Here is an 18,268-nt window from a genome sequence, read left to right as displayed (position 1 = left end):
GTATCTTGCAGTCCAAGGCTGTCTGTCTCCGTCCTGGCTGAAGACAACTTACCTAAAGCAGCGTGTGAGGAGCCGAGTTGAATGAAGTCAGGGCTTTATCAGCTGCAAAATGCAATCCCTTACCAGCCAGACATAATACAGCGAAAGAAAAGGTCACTCAGTTATTACTGAGCCAGCAGAGCCCAGGCAGCTCTTGTGGAAGACCACAGAGAAGCAGCTCCCTTCCGATTTAAGGCTATTTACCTCTCTCCCCCTCCACCCACCCACCCACCCTTCCTCTCCCCCTTCCCCCCTCCCAACTCCCCCTTTCTCTCTCTCTCTCTCCCTCTCGCTTTTCTCTCTCGTTCTGCAGCTCGCTCAAGTACAGCCGCCCTCGGAAAGTGCAAAGCAGCCAGGAGACAGATTGGGCTTTGTTGGTAATTTCCCATGGTGAAAATTTACAAGCCTGCAAGTGCAGTCAGCAAAACCACATGCATATGCTAGACACAAACACCAGGGACACACACACACACACACACACACACACAAGTGACCTCTGCCGAAGCGGCTCAGGATCACCTTCCCAAAGAGTGCTCCAGCAGCAGACCCGGGCAGCCAGGGGAGAGTCGCGCCCCCCACCCTCCATCACTCCTCCCAAAATACTTGGCTTCTGCAAAACCAGAAGTTGCCCACGCAAAAAGATTAAAAAAAAAAAAAAAAAAAAAAAAAGATACAAAAAAAAGGAAAAAAAAAAAAAAAAGGGGGGGGTAAGATCCATATCTCTCTATTAATGAGTAATGAGAAAAATCCCTGAAGGTGAAAACTCTGCCTCTCCCCGTGCTAGATGTGAGTTGCTCAGGAAGCAGGGGAAACTCCGCTGTGAAAGTTTCCCGCTCGCTCCCCGGCACCGTCCCCGGCTGTGCCACCCCCGGGCCCCGCTTGCCACATGCCACCCCCCTCGCTGCACTTCTCAGGCTGAATGCTAAAGGAAACCAAGCCATTTCCCCCCTACAGCATCCTCGTCCCAGGAGCTGAAGACACACACTTATTCCCTACCTAGTGTTGGAAAGGAGGGGGGAAATAACAGACATGGGGGTTGTTACAGGTGCTGAACACCCTTGACCACAAGACAGACAGACATGCAAGCACACGAGAGGTAGAGCATACTTTGATATTCAGTCACGCTCACAGATGATTGTTCCTTCGTGTTTTATAATAAAGATGTTGAGCCTAGCCTACTGTAAATAAAGTTAAAAAAATCCAAAGCATCTTCCTCTAAGAGCCATCTGCAGTTGGAGAAAGACCAGATTAAGAATTTGTGAATACAGTTTTCAGACTTCAAAGTGAATATCTGTTGTCTGCTATTAGAAGCACCACGCTAGATTTCCACAAAGCTTTGAAAGATGTCAGCTTACAATATACCCTAAATTTGAATGACACTCATATTATAGAAGTCTTTCAAGACCCAAGAAAGATTTAAAAGCATTGAAGTGCTCTGCCATCTACACCCCTCCCTCGTATAATCCAGCAGCTCTAATAAAAATCAAAGCAACCTCAGAAATGTATATGTTTAGGACAGGTTCCCCCACCTCCCCCATTGTAAGCTTCTCTCTCATTTTTTTTTTTTTTAATACATATAAATATACATATATAGAGGTTCCTGCAACAAGCATACTGTGCAATGAACAAATCCCTTGCCCCCTCTCCCTCTAAGTAGTAACAAAACTCAGCCACAACCAACCTGAGCAAGAACCCGAAAAGCACAACCAGAGGCAGCAGACTAACAGAGCCCCCTTCTGCAGATTTGATCTGCACATAGAGAAAAGCCAAACTTGACAGAAACCTGCTCCTCTCTCCTGCACGCACCCATAGGCTCAGGAGAGCCTCACTTCTCTCTGTTTATAGACTACCTCTGCCACAAGCACTCTGGAAATACAGCAGTGCGTGAGTGTGTGTGTGCCTCTCTCCACCAATGCACTTGGAGAAGGAGAAGAAAAGAGGGAGGGAGAAGTTATGTGTGGGGAAAGGGAGAAATAAAATCAAAACAAATGGTACAGCTAATGAGGACAATTAAATTAATTATGTTCAAGGAGATGAGATTTTTTTTCCCTCCAACTGTATGATCTGTTACCCCTCGCTGGCAACTGCTGCTCTGTAATTCATGGCAACTGATTAGTGCATCTATGCAAATCTTTGTTTAAATCATTCAACTAATTAAATGATGGGATTATTCCTCTGCCTACGGTGACATCATTCGCAGTAATTAGTACTCTATTTGGACTGTGGCAATAAGATACCCGATGTCAACACCAACCTGCAAAGACATTAACCACTTTGTCACTTTGTGTGTGTGTGTATGTGTGTGCATGTGCGGGGGAAAGAGAAAGGAACAAACACCCAGATCTAATTGCATCTTCCACCCCTCTTTACACTCCCCCCAGCCAATCAAGGATTCTTTTAAAAAAAAAAAAAAAAAAAAAAAGCCACACCAAAAAAAAAACCCAAAAAACAAAACCCTACAAAAAAACAACTTACTGAATAATATGCCAAACCACATGTGTAAAGGAATAAAATGGAATAGTTAACATTCAGCTCCATGCCATTCATTTCCCCCTAAAATGTAATGATAATTAGATGGGTCATAAAATGCTCTTCTTTTCATTATGACTGATGAAATGCATTAAAGCTGACAGGGTATTACCTGACAGTAATTAGGTTTTGTCATGAATTAAATTATTTGAAAGCAGGCTATCTCCCCAATCATGCAATTTACAGCAAGATTTTTTTTTTAATCTGTGCTACAGAAGAGAGAAAGAGAGATAGAAAATAGCAGTTTTTCTCTTCATAATCATATGAATTATTCACAGAAAAAAAAATCATCAGAAAAAAATCGTGCAGATGAAGAGGCTTGCCACTTAATGTACTGCACAGATGTGATCATCAGCGGTTGCCGACAATGAAATATACAAGTGCACACAAAAGTGATCTGGTGAACAAGAGGTGGAATTTAATCATCTTCTCCTGACACTTGCGCGAAAAACACCATTAACCCTCACCAAGTCCCCTGTTTTCCCCTGCCCACCCCCTCCCCATACACACGCACACAAAAAGTGAAAAGAAAAGAAATTGTGCTTTTGTTTACTCAGCCAAGCTAAAGGTTGGTTCCAGCCAGCCAAGCAATTTCTTCATTTCCAGTGTAAACTATCCAGTTTAATTACAGATCCCTAGAAAAATCTTTGCTAAAGGATTGCTGTAAAGACCTAGGGGTTTTTGGTCCGATTACCCTTTGCTTGAGCCTGTGTTTCAGCAGCTCATAATACTTGCCATTTGATAAAATTTACTTAATTTTTTAAAAGGTTTTCTGCAATAATCTCAGCCCTGTATCTCTACAGAAGAGTGGGGAAAAAAAAAAGAATAACTTACCTTTTAGAAAAAGAAACCCTCCACAGGAAAAAAATAGAGATTCAAAAGGTTTTTTTCTTTCTCTTTCTCCCCTAAAGTTTTCAGCTCACTCTTTTGGGGGGAGGGAAAGGAAAAAAAAAAAAAAAGTACAAGAAGAGACTTCACAGTTTGAGCTTTTTCTCCCCGTTCAATAGTCAGATATTTCTGTATAGTCCAAAAGATGCAGGTGAGACGCAGTCTTTATTGTGCAACAAAAAAATATACAGAACGCAAAAAAACCCCAACAGTTTGATTTCTGTAAAGTCCAATTAAAAATAACAACAAAAACTCAGTTCAATGGGGGAAAAAAATGGAGCTTGTACTACTCCCCACTTCTCCCCCTGGTTTAATTGCACCAGCATGGATGAAAGGAGCCCCTGGCTTTGCTTTCCCTTTTTTTTTCCCTTCCTCCCTGTCTCTTCTTCCTCCTCACTTTCTTCCCCAGCTGAAAAGAAAACCTGAGTGGGCCAGTTCTGCTTCTCCAGTATTTAAACACCTCACCAGGTCCCTAGTTAGCAGCTTCCTTCAGCTCATCCAAGAAGCTGACAAGTACTGTTAGAGGAGGCTGTACATGTTGCTCTAATGGACCTCATTAAGTTCTACTTACAGATGTTCTCTTAACATAATTGATCTGCGGTGAGTTGAGAGGACTGCAACTTATTCCCTAGCCCCCAATTATGGTTGGGTAATTAGATCCCCAACCTCCAATTTTTCACATTCACCCTTCTAACATTCCAAAATATCAAAGTATCTCTTTCTCACCAAAGCTCCCCCCCTTACCGGACTCCACTCCACTCACTGTATTGACAGTTAGATCTGCTCTAACCTTTGTAGTGACGCCAGTTTTAATGGTGCATTCAGTCCATTGACAGAGCTCTGGATTTTTTTTTTCCCCCTTCTCTCCTTTTCTCTTTTCTTCCTCTCTCTTTTTTTTTATTTTTTTTTCCCTTTTTTTTTTTTTTTTTAACCCTCAGAAACAAAAGGGTGAAAAAAAAAAAACTAACTTGTATAGTTTGTACTTTTGATAAAAGGTTCCACTGATGAGCTTTGGCAGTGGAGGTTCTTTTCTAATGTCTTTTTATCTGTATTAATTCCTCAGATGAAAACTTTAAGGAACAATGAAGGAGAGAGGTACTGCTCTGAAACGGTGAGAAGAAAAAAATTACACAGCACACCTGGGACAGATGAAGCCAAACTAGTGCTTTTATAATGCCAATCAGCAGGGCTGTTATCATCCCTCTAATTAGGAAAGCAGCCTAAAACAGAGAGCACTTGGGGAAATGGTAATGTTATGGTTTTGCACTTAAAAGGGGAGACATTTCCTGCACTGTAAGAATCCAGGATTGGGGCTGACAAGTCCTTTAATTAATGGGCAGGATTCCCTGCGTGTGCAAGTGTGTGTGCATGTTTCAATTCATAAAAGTGGACAAAGGGGGCTATTTGGGAGGGGTGGGGTGGAGGGAGGGGGAGAGAGGCAGAAAAAGGAAGGGGAAAAAACAGTCCATTAGTTTGAAGGAGAACAGAGTTCACAGCTACCTTCATTTTATTTAACCCCCAAAGGATTGAAACGTGGAGCTGCAGCGAGCTGTTTGCCAGAGATTTGAAAGCTACAGTAGAAAAAGCCCAAGGCCATCAGACAAACAAAAAAAGTTTGGGAGAGCGCGCATCCTGAATTTGATAACACCTCCCATCCCCTGCAGTTGGCGGGTCCCTCGCCTCTCCCTCTGCTGCCTGGAGCTCACGGTCCCAGCGTAGCACATGGGTTTTTCATGGTTCTCCTTGCACACTGAGCCATGGGGCTCATTTTCAGCGCTCACACTGCATTCCTCAGGGCCCTTCTGCAGGCACCCTGCCCTCCTCCCAGTCACCCACAACCAACCCCTTCCAGGGGGGAAGGACTGGGGGGAGAGATCTTGTTGCCCAATGGTTTGTTTTCACTGTTAGGGTTGGACAAGGGAGACAGGCAAGATAGCGGGGATGCATCCAGCGAAGGCTGTTAGTTTAAAATGAAAAAAAAAAACCCAAAAAACCGTGCAGACCCTTCAGAGCTGATGATGTGCCTAATCCTTCAACTTGGAGTGGGCCTGCTTGCGGAAGCCAGGGTGACAGCTCAGCGCCTGGCGACCGAGTGACATCACTGGGATTTTGAGTTGTGAAAACGCCGCGGTAGCGGCTGGATCGATCTCGGGGTCCAGTCCTACTTGTCCCGAGGTAGGAGATCCCAGCGAGGTCAGCGGGACTGGTTTTCCAAAGGAGAATTACTCACGCGAGGCAGCAACATTAAATCAATACAGCAGTGGCATTTCCTCGCGCTGGCTACCCAGCCAATGGATTTTACGCGCCTCTCACCCTTCCTCTGCCAAGCAAGGGCTTGGGAAAGGAACTCCTCGCTGATATAAGCAGTTGTGAAAGCAAGCCTTTTTTTATTATTATTATTTTTTATTTATTTTTTTTTTTTTTTTTTAATGAAAAAGCGCGCCCATGTAAAACTAGCTGTTGTGCTTGTAACAGATTACACGGAACGCCGAAGAGTGATAAATAGAGTCGTGTATCTTGTATCAGGCTCGAGACTGCAGCATAGGAGTCACTGAAGAGCATTATCAGAAGTGGAGCAAGATCGTTTAGAGGTTGAAGAATTAAAATAAAAAACAAAATAAAAAAGAAAAGAGAGTCCATTCAACCAGTGCACGTTTTGAAACCACGATGCGATGGAGGTATTTCAGTGATGTTTGTTTTCTGGCAACGTAAATTTGGAGTATAATTTAAATAAATCGCCTAAATTTAATCTAAGAAAGATGAATGCAAGCGTTGCAACTTTTTTATTGACCTCCTATTAGCAGTTTGAAGTATTTTTCTAACACAGAGGATGGAAATTCAGATGTTCAGTGTCCAAAGATCAATCAAGAAGGTTTTAATAGAGGTGAGAACTTTTGTTGTCTTGGTTACTTTTCCATTTTAAAATCAGTAATAATCTTGGATCTTGGCATCAGAACTTAGTGAATAGGTGCACATTTTTGCACTGAAATCCTTGGTCTTTGCTCTTTAGCAATGAGCACTAATTTTAGCACAACCCCCTTAAAAGATATTTGGCAAATAAATTAGGACTCTTTTTAAAGCTTGGATCACGGGAAAAGCTCCATGAAGTTCCACTGAAAGCCCTGAAACGTTGAGAAATGGATTGGGCTACGTGTTGGATCAGGCTCATGTAGGAATTGCACAAAATGAAGGTACACTCGTAAACAGAATGTAAAAAAGAATATAAAAATATCAAACTGTGGCTGATGAAGAATATTTCACAAAGATCACTCTCAAGATACTAGTGGTGTTAGAGAAATCAATTTCTTTGCCAATAATAATTTTTTATCATCGCACCTGATAGAGATTTTATTCAGCTTCTAAAAGGTTAAAATTTAGGTGGGGAAAAGAGAAAGGATAAAAAGCCCATCTGGCCTTAAAAAAAAAAGAAAAAAAAAAAAGAAAAAAGTGTACCAATTTTTAACCCAGATTTGAAAACTGCCAAGTTATAATAAACACCTGGAAACCTGGGTTTATAATGGAAAATGCAAGTGACCTCTGGTTGCAATGGAGCCTGGACAATAACAGCTTGCAGAGCAGCTGAAAGTCATTCATAACCAACTGAATAAACTGACTCTGAAGGAGGAGAAGCAACAGTGTCGGTGAGAATGTGGTTCAAAGACTATCGTAGCAACCGGCGAGATTTTCATAGGAAAAAAAATTCAAGCCTTGCCAGTTTTCTAAATGGCTTTTTCGGGCATATTGCCATCTCCTGCCAATCCCCCCCCCCCCTTGCCTGCCTTGGAGGATATCAAAATACAGGCAGCTTGTTCTTTCTAAGGCCAAATTCCACAAACTACAGTTTCGATCTCAACAAAGTCATCGCTGTGATGGTACGAGGGCCTCACCTACAGAGCCTTGCCAGTCTAGGGACTGGCATCAAGTTTCTCTTTCACAATTATTATATCCTTTGTCGTGCTGTGCATTCTCTGTACACACTCTTTGAAAAACTAAACAAAAGGACATCCATAAATAAAAAGTGATTGCTTATGTTCAAGCCCTCCCTGTCAAGTCCTAAACAGGAGGCACCATGTGTAAGGAGAAAAAAGGGGATAGAAGGAAACTTCAAATGCAGTGTGGCTTATTGTCCCTACAGAAACAACTCGGGACAAAGTTTGCCAAAGTACTTCAGAGGTTTAAGAAATAATCCTATTTTCAAAGGTCAGTTAAGAAATAATAGGTCTGTCCATCCACTTGCAATGAATCCTATGCCTTGGAGGTCAACAGGAATACACACAGAGAGTGGAGTTAAAAAGCTCTAGGAGTCTCTGTGGGATCTGGGTGTAGTTTTTTCCTTTCTTCCAAGGTTTGGCTTACTATTACAGAAGACCATTTCGAACTTGCATTTCTTTTAAATGCTGCAGTAACGGGTGTACGCCTTAAGTCTCCATATTCCCTCCGACTAAATCTCTCCTTCAAAGCCTCTTTCCCAAGAAACATTACAGATTTCTGCCTTTTGTTTGCATGTCTCCAATTCTTTCTGAACCCTGCCAGCAAGTGGAGCCCTCAGCTGTGAGCTAAGCAGGCAATGTGGTCTCAGTCCTTCAATAATTTCAGGCTCTTCTATGCAGGAACAAGACTGGTACGTGCAAGTTTCACAGACTCCTCAGCTGAGGAAATTTTGCTAGAAATACCCAGACTCAGAATTTTATGAGTGATTAAGAGCTGGCACACACAAGCCACCAGCTGGAACACAGTTACCAAAATGTAGGCCTCTGATAAGGCAAAAAAGGGATTGGGATTTGAGGGACCCCTTGGTGCACAAGGTGCTGCAGTCTGGGAGGTCAAGCACAGAATCCTTTGAGGACTTGGTGGGAGCACTGGAACTCCTGCTTCAGTTTGTGCCCTCTGTAGAAAGGAAACAGGGTGGAAGTGCTTAACTGAAAGTACAAATGAGGGCCAAAGACAAGGATTGTGTGTGAAAGAATTTTTTTTTAGAAAATATCTTGCAAGGGGGTGGGTCTTGGCACCATCTTTAGGGATATAATGCCACCTACTGAGTGGCCACCAGTGCAGCCTGGAGCTCCCAGGCTTTTCCCAGGGGATCCATAGTTATGTATTTATCCAAGCTTGACCCTACCTAAGGTGTGAGAAGATCAGAGCCCCAGCAACCAAGATGGCTCTAGGCTACTTGCCAATAATTATCTGTATTTATTGATGATTGTATGAAAATTACCAGTTTTGTGGGCAGCTGGTACCTCAGCAGAGAAACTGTTACGCTAATTTTCATTTTATTGCAGGGTGAACCCTAGAACAACTGCTTTGAAAAGCTCCCTGGCCACCACCATGAATGATTTTTCCCATGGACTCAGACACTCAGTGAGGATTCAACAAGACTCTCTGGCAGGAGAATACCAGGAGTAGCAGAATGAAGAGAATTAGAAAATCCTAAGGTAACAGTTCAGAACAATTCTTCTTCAAAGGCCCAAGACTGATGCATCCCCTAGTAAAAGCATGCCATAGCACAGTCCTGAAGGAAGAACACATACCATTAGTCCAGCCATGGAACAAGGACTGTTATAAAACATCCCATTTCTTCAGTTTTTGGGCCTTACATAAGCTAGCACCTTCAAACCCCAGAAATAATACAAAACCTTGTGTTGTTTCTTTCCTCCCTGTGCTGTGCTTACCTAGGTATGCAAGTCATATGCAAGTCATTCACAAAGAAAGATCAATTCAGTACTTCAAAATCCTCCTGAGAGAGAGGGATTCATCCCATCTCAGAAAGGGAAAGCTAAACCACTGACACTGCAGCTTTCAACAGGGCCTATCCACTTCAGGCAGCTAACATTTCACAACTCCTTTTTTTTTTTTTTCATTTCTTTTTTTTTTTTTTTTTTTCCTTTAACGTTTGGTATCTCATGGTTCTTTATACGCTGAAAGCACTGCTCCTATTCATTTCAGGTGGGAGTATTTGGCACCTTTGCCAACCTGACCCCAGGTGCCTTGCATCAGGAATTCACAAACAAAGAGCACACAGTTAGTAACTGTACAAAGGAATAAAAGAGATAGAATCCTATTTATTTTTCAGTGATAAAAACGGGATACTTTGACCAGAAAACTATCCTTGTTTTTCTGTTGTGATACCTCGTGTTAATCGATTTACATCTCTTGTAAAGTATAAGATATAGATCCTATAGATGTTAGCCTTTCCCACCATAAAGTTTTTTCCCAAGGTAGTTTCTCTCATGCAGTGAATTAGACAGGTGATTTTGTTATTAAAAGCAGTGTAATGATTTGTATTCATAAGGGAAGTCAATAGAGGTTGTATGTAAATACAATAATACTGGTATTTCCTGTGTGGAATACCAGTATACTTGGCTTTTCATCACAAATATTTTTAATTTAGCTCCTCTCTTGTAAAAAAAAAAAAAGAAAAGGGATAATAAAAAGTCTAAAATAGTGAATCATGTGGAGTCTAAGGTTGTTTAAAGCAATTTTGAATCTTCAGGTTGTAGGCCAGAACAGCATTGATGCCAGTGGCAGAGGCACAGCCATCAATGTGATGCTCACCTTCCTGGTAGTTCCACTTGTAGAAAACAATGCAGAACTCCTAAATTTTGGCTGTACCACTGTCCTCCTTACATTTTCCCCTATTCAGGACTTTCCTGCTCCTTTCTGACTGCTGTCTTTCCCTGCCTTAGCTCACCCAGCTGTCTCTTGGTGCTTTGCTATTTTGCTTTCACATCCCACAGCTCTTCTCTCCCTTTTATTTCATTTTCTCCCCCTGAAAGGCTGAGCTGAGGGGCACAGCACAGCTTTGAAGCTCCTTCCCTAAGAGTTTTTGGGGTGCCTGGGTGGGGATAGGTGAGAAACACGGGGACTTTGCTCTCAGGCCATGGGCATGGCCACAGGGCAGCCCAGGCAGACAGGAGGAAGAAGAACAGGGAAAGGATTAGAGAGTTTAAGTGGCAGCTGAATCTTGGGAAAATATGAAAGTTAATCTCTGAAGTCTCTCCTGATGCATATGAACCAGAATCCCTGGGAGGCTCTTAACTTTGCCAAATTTGGGCAGCTTTTCACAGGGATGTAAGAGCTCATATCCCTAGCGTGAGGGTGATTTTTTATGTGACCTTTTACATCCCACTCAAAAGAAGGAGACAGTAGAGATTCGCTGTCAGGATATATATATATATATTTTTTTTTTTTTTTTAACAATGGACAAAACAACATGTTTTTCTCCTAGTTCTTTGTTCTCAGAAGTAGCTAAGCAGTTTTAACTGAAACTCAGAAAACAAAAGGGGAGGAAGGGAAGCCTGAGGCACACTTTTGCTGTAGAAAATTTCAGTGCAGATTCTGGGAGTTTGGCAAAGCTAGAAACCACTGAAAATAGAAGTTTAAAATAGAGTGCATTAGGTACCTTTAAATTATAGACACACAGAAACTGGTGTATAGAGAGCTGTGGCTGTTTCATTGTTTCCAGCCTTGAATTGGTGTTCTCAGATAAATTAGAGAAGATCTGCTGCATTCATAGCATTTTTACTCTTTGAAATTGAGCCTGCTAACGAAGGCATTTGGATATTAATTTAGGTGTCAACTTCAGGCATGATTTATAAAAAATAAAATAAAACTGGGGCTGTGCACATTCAGGTAATGACCCAAGACAGGCAGCTGTCTTTCTGCCAAACCCGCACCGCTTTTAGGAGCCGTGTAGATACCTGCAAGACCTCTGCTCTGCCGCTGTCCACGCACATTTGAGCAACATGAGAGGGTTCTGAGCTTTGTTCTTCCCCTCAGTGTCCATTTTCCTGGGCACAGAGTGTGCCCCCGACACTGAATTTCAGAAGGGTTGTCTCCATTCACACTTCTGAAAGGGTATGTCTCTGGCTCCCATGGCACCATATATCAGAAAAACCTTTGGAAACCCGGGAGTTCGCTGTCAGCCACATGTGAAGTTTGTGGAGCTACTCTGGAATTTAAATGCTTTTTGCTCGGGAACAAATGGGACGGTAAAACCATGGAGTAATAATCAGAATAAGGTCACCGTATAAAGATCCTCTTGGAATATGAAATTTTAAGGAGAGTCTGTACGTGTTTGTTTGAACAAGAGCTTCAGAGTAAGAGGTGGACAAAGTGTGGATTAAGACCTACGTAAGGAAAAGGCTGTAATTCTAATATTAATTAGTTTCTGCATAATTAAATATTTCTCATTTTGAACAGCGGCTGTGAGCTCCCTCTGTCCTTGGCAAAGTTTGAAGTCTAATTTTATGGCTTTGACTCTTCTCTGGTGCACTGTAAGTACAAGTATTAAACAGAATTCTTTAATTTTTTTTATTTTATTTTACTTTTGTCAGTGTAAATAGCGCTCTGAAAGTGAGTAACTTTGCTTACTGCAAAGTTGGACGATGATTAGAGAAATAATGCTTTTCATCACTAAAATACATGAGAGTAAAGAGTTGAAAACACTAGGAAACATCCACCTCTCTCAGACTTTGATGTTTGGCATCTTGGCAGTCTGATACCAGTTAGTTTTATGGCTGTAGGTTATTAAAAAAATTGAATTATTTCCAGAAGTTTATGAAAACTGATACATTTTCAATTGTCTAGACTTTGGTAGGCAACCTTAGGTTATGTTCTGACAACGAAAGGTGGGTTTTGTATTAATCAGCTATGCCCCACCCCAGCACAAAATTTGTGTAGCCATGTTGGTGTGATGAGCTGAGGTGGACTGATCTGCAATCTGGGCTTTGCACACACTTTTATTTGCTGTCATACCCACATCAGTTTGCACGAGTGACACAAAATCCAGTGACACCCTACTCTTTCTCCCTATTTCATGGGACCTTGGTGAGAGTTTGAGACAAATGTGTGGAAGGCAACAAAATAGTCAAGGTTCAGCCCAGGCAAGAGTGACAGTGGTGAGAGTAAACTGGGAGAAGGAAACAGGCAGGTTCCCAACTCTGAAGTTTCGTTGAGAAACAACCCGGAATCAGAGGGTCCAGGCTGTGGGCTTGGACTTGTTTTAGTCTGGACCTCACAAAATACCTTTGAGAGGTCATTAAAATATGTTTCTCATATGGTGGAGATTTGAATATTGCACCAATTTCCTTGGATCCTAAGAACACTGAAAAAACCTGACCCAGTGCCCATCTCAAGCCAAAAGAAGTTCTTCAGTCTCTTGTAGCTAAGAGATATCAGCTGTCTAAGCCCTATGGGAATCTTTTTCACTTTGATGCTTGGGTGTCTGCCAAATGTGTGGGACCAACACCTTAAAATGATTCAGACACCGACTCTCATGCAGACCTTGACTATCTGGCTGTAGGATGTCACACCTCTGCTCTTTGCTGCTCGAAGCTGAGCGAAAGTTGCTGGAAATGATCTCAGCTGCTCCTTTTAACAGGCTATTTTTTAGGTGTCTGTGTATTACCATGCATATCATCTGCAGAGATGCATAAATGATCGAGCTTCTCACTTAATAGAAAGGAAATGGTGATAGGGGGTTTCCATGAAGATTCTTTGATTTCAGAATTTATTCTCCCTGAGGTCCAAAATAGCCCAAATTTAACTTTCAGAACATGCTGCATAGCTATTTTTTGCCGAGCTTTTGCTGAGGGTTGAAGAGCATGAGGCAAGCTGGGAATTTTTTTGTGATTCTGGGCTGATTTGATTTATGTGGGCAGGGAGTTATTTGGACTGAGCAAGTAATTTTGTTTGTTATGAATATTTTTAATTAGTTATAAGCCCTCAAAACTTTGGATAAAGACATTTTGTTTATACTTGGGAGAAAAATGAATGAAGTAGATTACATATTTAAGCCTTTTTTGTAATGATTTACTCTTCCTTGTAATTGTGTGTAGTGAACAGATTATCTTTTATTTTATGATTCAGTTTTTCTTTAAGTGCTTCTTCCCCTTTGCTGCCACATCAGAGAGAATCTGTTGAATTTAATTGGGCTCTCCTTAGGCTCATGATCTTGCTTGCCAGATCAGTTTTATGAAATTCTCTTCCTTTTTTGGAAAAATGAAATGATTTGTGGTTTTGGCTAAAATAGTTCTGATCAGCCTCTCCAAATTCTGAGGGCTACTCCTTGGCACAGCATCCTTGTAATGCTTCAGAGACCCATCCCTTGGCAGGGAAGCAGGAGGGATGGATGCTTGTATCCTGAGAGAGATGTTACACTGGGTGGAATTCCACATTCCCCAGATATTTCCTTTTTGTGAAAACTCAGTGGAAATTTCAGCTCAGTGGAAAACGATCACAAAGAGATCACACTGCTCATTCTGACACTTTTTTTTTAAAAAACAGGAAAATGCACAATTTAGCAGAATATTTGACTATGCTACTGTCCATCCACCTCTTTTTGCCAGTGTGAGACTGTTTTCAACCTAGCACAATTCAGTGTTGTTTGGTTTAATGAATCGATGATGCATCTCTCATAAATAAATCTTGCTGTCCCCTCCCCTTTCTCCATACAGTCAGTCCTTGCTTCTGCTCATCCCACTTATACCATTGAAATCAAAACAAATATGAAAATATTTCCCTTTAATTAGTACTTCTATTTAGCTTGCACTTCTTTCACCTTTCAGTTGTCAGTAATGTGTAAGAAGATGAAAACAGAATAGAATGGAATATTTGGGCTCATATGCTGGCTGTGCTATAGAGACTTTGCTAGAAATGACTAACAGCAGTCTGGTGAAGTGGGTGTACCAGCATCCAGACTATAGGTGCTCATTTTCATGTTTGTACATGTGGGTGGGTTTCTGGAAGCAACTAAATGACTTAGAACTAGAACTCCTAAATGGGATTGCCTTTATTTGATTCATTTATTTATTTATAATCCCCTATGTTTCTCACCCTACCTCTGATACAGGTTGGATGCAAATCTCAAATCTTGGCATCTTTAACCTCTGGTAGCAGGGTGAGAAATTCAGATTGCTGCTTTGTCAGTTCAACTGCTATAGAAATTTAATGTACTATAAAACTATATCTATTATATCTATATTTGACACATGACTTAAAACATTTAAGGCTTTATTTTTCTGTTTATTCTGTCCCTGGATTGGCTTTATTCCACCTTTGCAGACATCTGTGTCTCAAAGGTAAAAAGTCCCACAAATTTTCTGTGTGTAAAAATGAATAAAAAGGAAAAACAAAAAACAAACAAAAAAAAGCACAGGCTAGTTAAATCAAAGAGAACTAATTTGTGCAGAATCACATAAGGAAATTTATTCAGGTGAGCTGTCAAGATTTTACAAGTAAACTTCCCACGAACAGTTCTCTTTGGCTCCATCCTTCATGGTGATATAGTTGTGTTTTAGGAAGCAGTTTAAGGAGATGCTGCTTCTCCTTTTGGGGGATGGAGGAAAAGAATATGAGAGTCCAAAAAATAACAAATTAAAAATGTGAGCTTATTCAGAAAAGAGTAACTTGCATTTCCATCACATTAAATTATGCTATGTGACACTGGACAGCAGCTTCTATGTCAGTTGCTGTGGATGGGTTGTACATAAAGTTCAGGAAAGGCTTCAGAGTCTGAAATGATATCTCCTCCTTGTCAGATCAAATCTTGGGAGTGTGGTCAAGTCTTCCTCCCTGTGGTTCTCTGAGAATCTGGGAACTGTGGCTCTTTCTCTGTCCACAGAGGCCAGTCAGAGCTAAAATATTTGAGGATTGTTTATATTTGTGGGGCTTTTTGTTTTGTTTTGCTTTGCCTTTTCCTTCCCTGGACCATTTCCTAAATGACTCTGAATACTACAGAATCTTGATATAATCCTGAGAAGAACCTATTCTGGATTATTTAATTCTCAGAAAACCCCACAGAAATATCAGTGTGTGAACAAATATGCTATTACCTTATGTATACACCTGTAGAAAGAAAGTAAATATATAAATTCATTCATATAATATAAAACTTAATCTAAAATTAGGGCAGATCCTGATAATGAGAGACATGTCTTTCCCCTTCTACTGAGAATAGGAATCTGATCTGACACATTTTTTCTTTTTTAAAAACACCAGGTCCAATTTATTTCCTGTGACAGAAGAAAAATGGAGTCCATCAAATCTATCAGAGTGAGCCATTTTTAAGAGACATTTAAGTAAATGTGCTTCTGGATATTCTCTGAAAGTGAAATAACAAGGGTGGACAGAAAAAAAGGGGGGGTGATGATTCTAAAAGCATCTTATTATAGTTTTAATTTATATGGGCTTTGGTGCTAATGATTCATTAGGTTATGCCCTTTAAATGGTCTTGTCTTGAAAATGCCAACATTTTGAAGCAGACTAGAATATATTTCTCAGACATCAGATCTTGCACTTGTTATTAAGACAGGCTTTTATATATTTTTTTTTTTTTAATTTAAGAACATCTTGTAAATTATACACGCTGAAGAACTTTTGCAGTTTTGCTTTGTGCCTCTGGACTGACTGGGGGAGGTAGTAACACTCTGAATTAGTGTCTGTGTGTCATTACTTGCAGTAATGCTGTGGTGATGAGATATCTGCAAGGCTGGAAAAGATGAACCTGCATTCTCATTTCAAGTCCCAGCTACTTACAAAACACAGAAAAGCAGGAAAAAAATTGGCATACGCAGGACTTTGAGGGATATAATGAAGGGTCTGATGGGCTGCTTTCATTTTTAGAATTTCTGGTGTTTGCATGACAACATAAGCTAGCCTTTTCCTTGTTGCCTTTATGTCAAGTGTTCCAACATTTTAAGGAACTGCCTTACTTTTAATACAGATTTTATTTTTGGTGATGACCTTTTCTGGTATCCCTGCAGCTCGTGGGAGCAGTGGTCACAGGACACGGCCGCCCTGTGCCCAAAGCCAGAACAGCTGTGGGGATGGGCAAAGGGCAGAGAAAGGGAAAACATCTCTGAACATGGCAGCTTGATGTTGAAGCAAGAGGTTTTCTGGGTGCCTTGGGAAGAGTTTAAAAGAAGGAAGGTAATTGGCGTGGCTTTGTGGGTGTTTGCAGAGAACTCTTTCAAAACCTATGTATAATGGGCCATTAGAGAAAGTATACACTGGCAGTCTGGAAATGTGACAAGTGGATTATAAACAAGAACACTGTGACCTGATGGTGAAAGAGAAATCACAGTGTAGGGGGAACTCCAGCAGCTCCTGTGTGACACAGCAGAAAGGAGGAACCAAAGAGCACAGTGAGAGAAATTACGTGGGCCCATCCTAAAACAGCGGGATTCAAATAATGGACTTCACAGCAGGGTTTTGTGTGAATGTAAAGGGAATATTTGCACAAGTTTGCACAAGGTCAAGGCCAGAGGGAAAGCCAGTTGCCATAACTGGGAAGTCATTGACATGGACGTACAGCAAAGTGGATCTCAGCTCTGGGACAGAGTTTGAATGTGAGGTTTAGAGTTCTAAGTCAAAGCTGACAACCAAGTTATTATTGACCAGGTTATTATTGCCCTTCTGATAGAGCCATGGTCATGGTCACAGTGCTTGGTTACAAATGGGGGGTGTTGAGTCTGCAGTGGTGGTGATTCACCCATGAGAAGGGAACTGGCTCAGCTCCTGACCTGGGCAGGTGTTGTGTTGTTAATTTGCTCCCCATGCTGTTCCCTTAATGGTTTGTTCCCTTCTCCCCTCTGATTTTGTTCTGAAGTTGTACCCTCCTACCCCAGTTGTCAATCCACCCTTGCACCTGCCTCTTGTTCTTGAATGTTCCCTGTTCCTCCCCTCTGGGCCCTGTCTGTCACTTGGCTACTCCTCCCAGCTTCTAGAAAGTTCAGGGAGGGTGGTCGAGTGATAGGGCAGAGACAGAGGAGGTTCCACCCTGAACCTTCCTCCTTGATTCTTTCCAGTGTCCCTCTGATCCCTTCACACTCCCCCCTTGTTTCCCATTGGTTTGTGATCTGTACCCTCCCCTGGTTCCTCCCCCAAATTTAAGTTGCTCTCATCCCTGTTTTGGGGGCTCTCCTGGAGCAGCACCCTTGAGGTCAGAGGTCCCTGTGAGGGCTCTATAAACTCTGATTTTGCCCTTCAGAAGAGCCTGACTCCTGCCTCCTCTGTTGTTGCTGTGGTCTCTTCCGTCAAGGCATTCCTCTGATTGCCAGGATTCGGAGGGGTGTCCCCAGCAGGTCAGCAGTGTGGAGCTAGCCTGGCTGGGTGGAGTGGAAACTCCAAAAGGGACACTACAACAGAGAGGAGAGGAGGGGTCTGGACTTGTGAACTGCTTGAGTGTCTACATTTCCTAAGAGAAGAGGCTGATCAGGCGATAGCTTGCTCTCACTGGAAGAAATAAAATAATCTGGGGTGGAAGGTCACCTATATTGGATATTGGGTGGGAAACACCTGACACTGAAGAGTCAATACTTTATTAAAAAAAAAAAAAAAATTAATACGGGTTTGAATCTGGAAAAATAGTCTAGTAAGCTTAGACTGCTTGCTGAGAACACCTGCAATTATGACGGTCACTTCACTAAATTCTGTAACAATGACCATAATTCAGGATGTGATCTCTTAATCTGCGCTTCAGGAATTTGGCTGCCGAGACCCTCTGTGAAACTGAAAGCTTGAAGTGTATTGATAAAAATGAAACAAGATAGAAAGTACAAAAATCTCTTCCCCTCGCTTCCCCATTCTTTGTGAGAATGAAGATATGGGACACCTCAATGAACAGCAGGGATTAAAGAGGAAAAGATACATTTATTTTAGGTCATGCAGAAATGCAGTGAAGTTGTGATGCTAAACGTTAAGAGACTAGCTAAAATTATTGACAACTAAACCAAACTATGCATGCAAGATGAAATTAAATCTCATCATCATAGAACTTAATCCAAAAATATTTTCCAGAAATATGTTATGGAGA

This window comes from Poecile atricapillus, chromosome 18 (genome assembly GCF_030490865.1).
Source record: "Poecile atricapillus isolate bPoeAtr1 chromosome 18, bPoeAtr1.hap1, whole genome shotgun sequence".
NCBI classification, from domain to species: domain Eukaryota; kingdom Metazoa; phylum Chordata; class Aves; order Passeriformes; family Paridae; genus Poecile; species Poecile atricapillus.
This window is presented reverse-complemented; position numbering follows the sequence as displayed.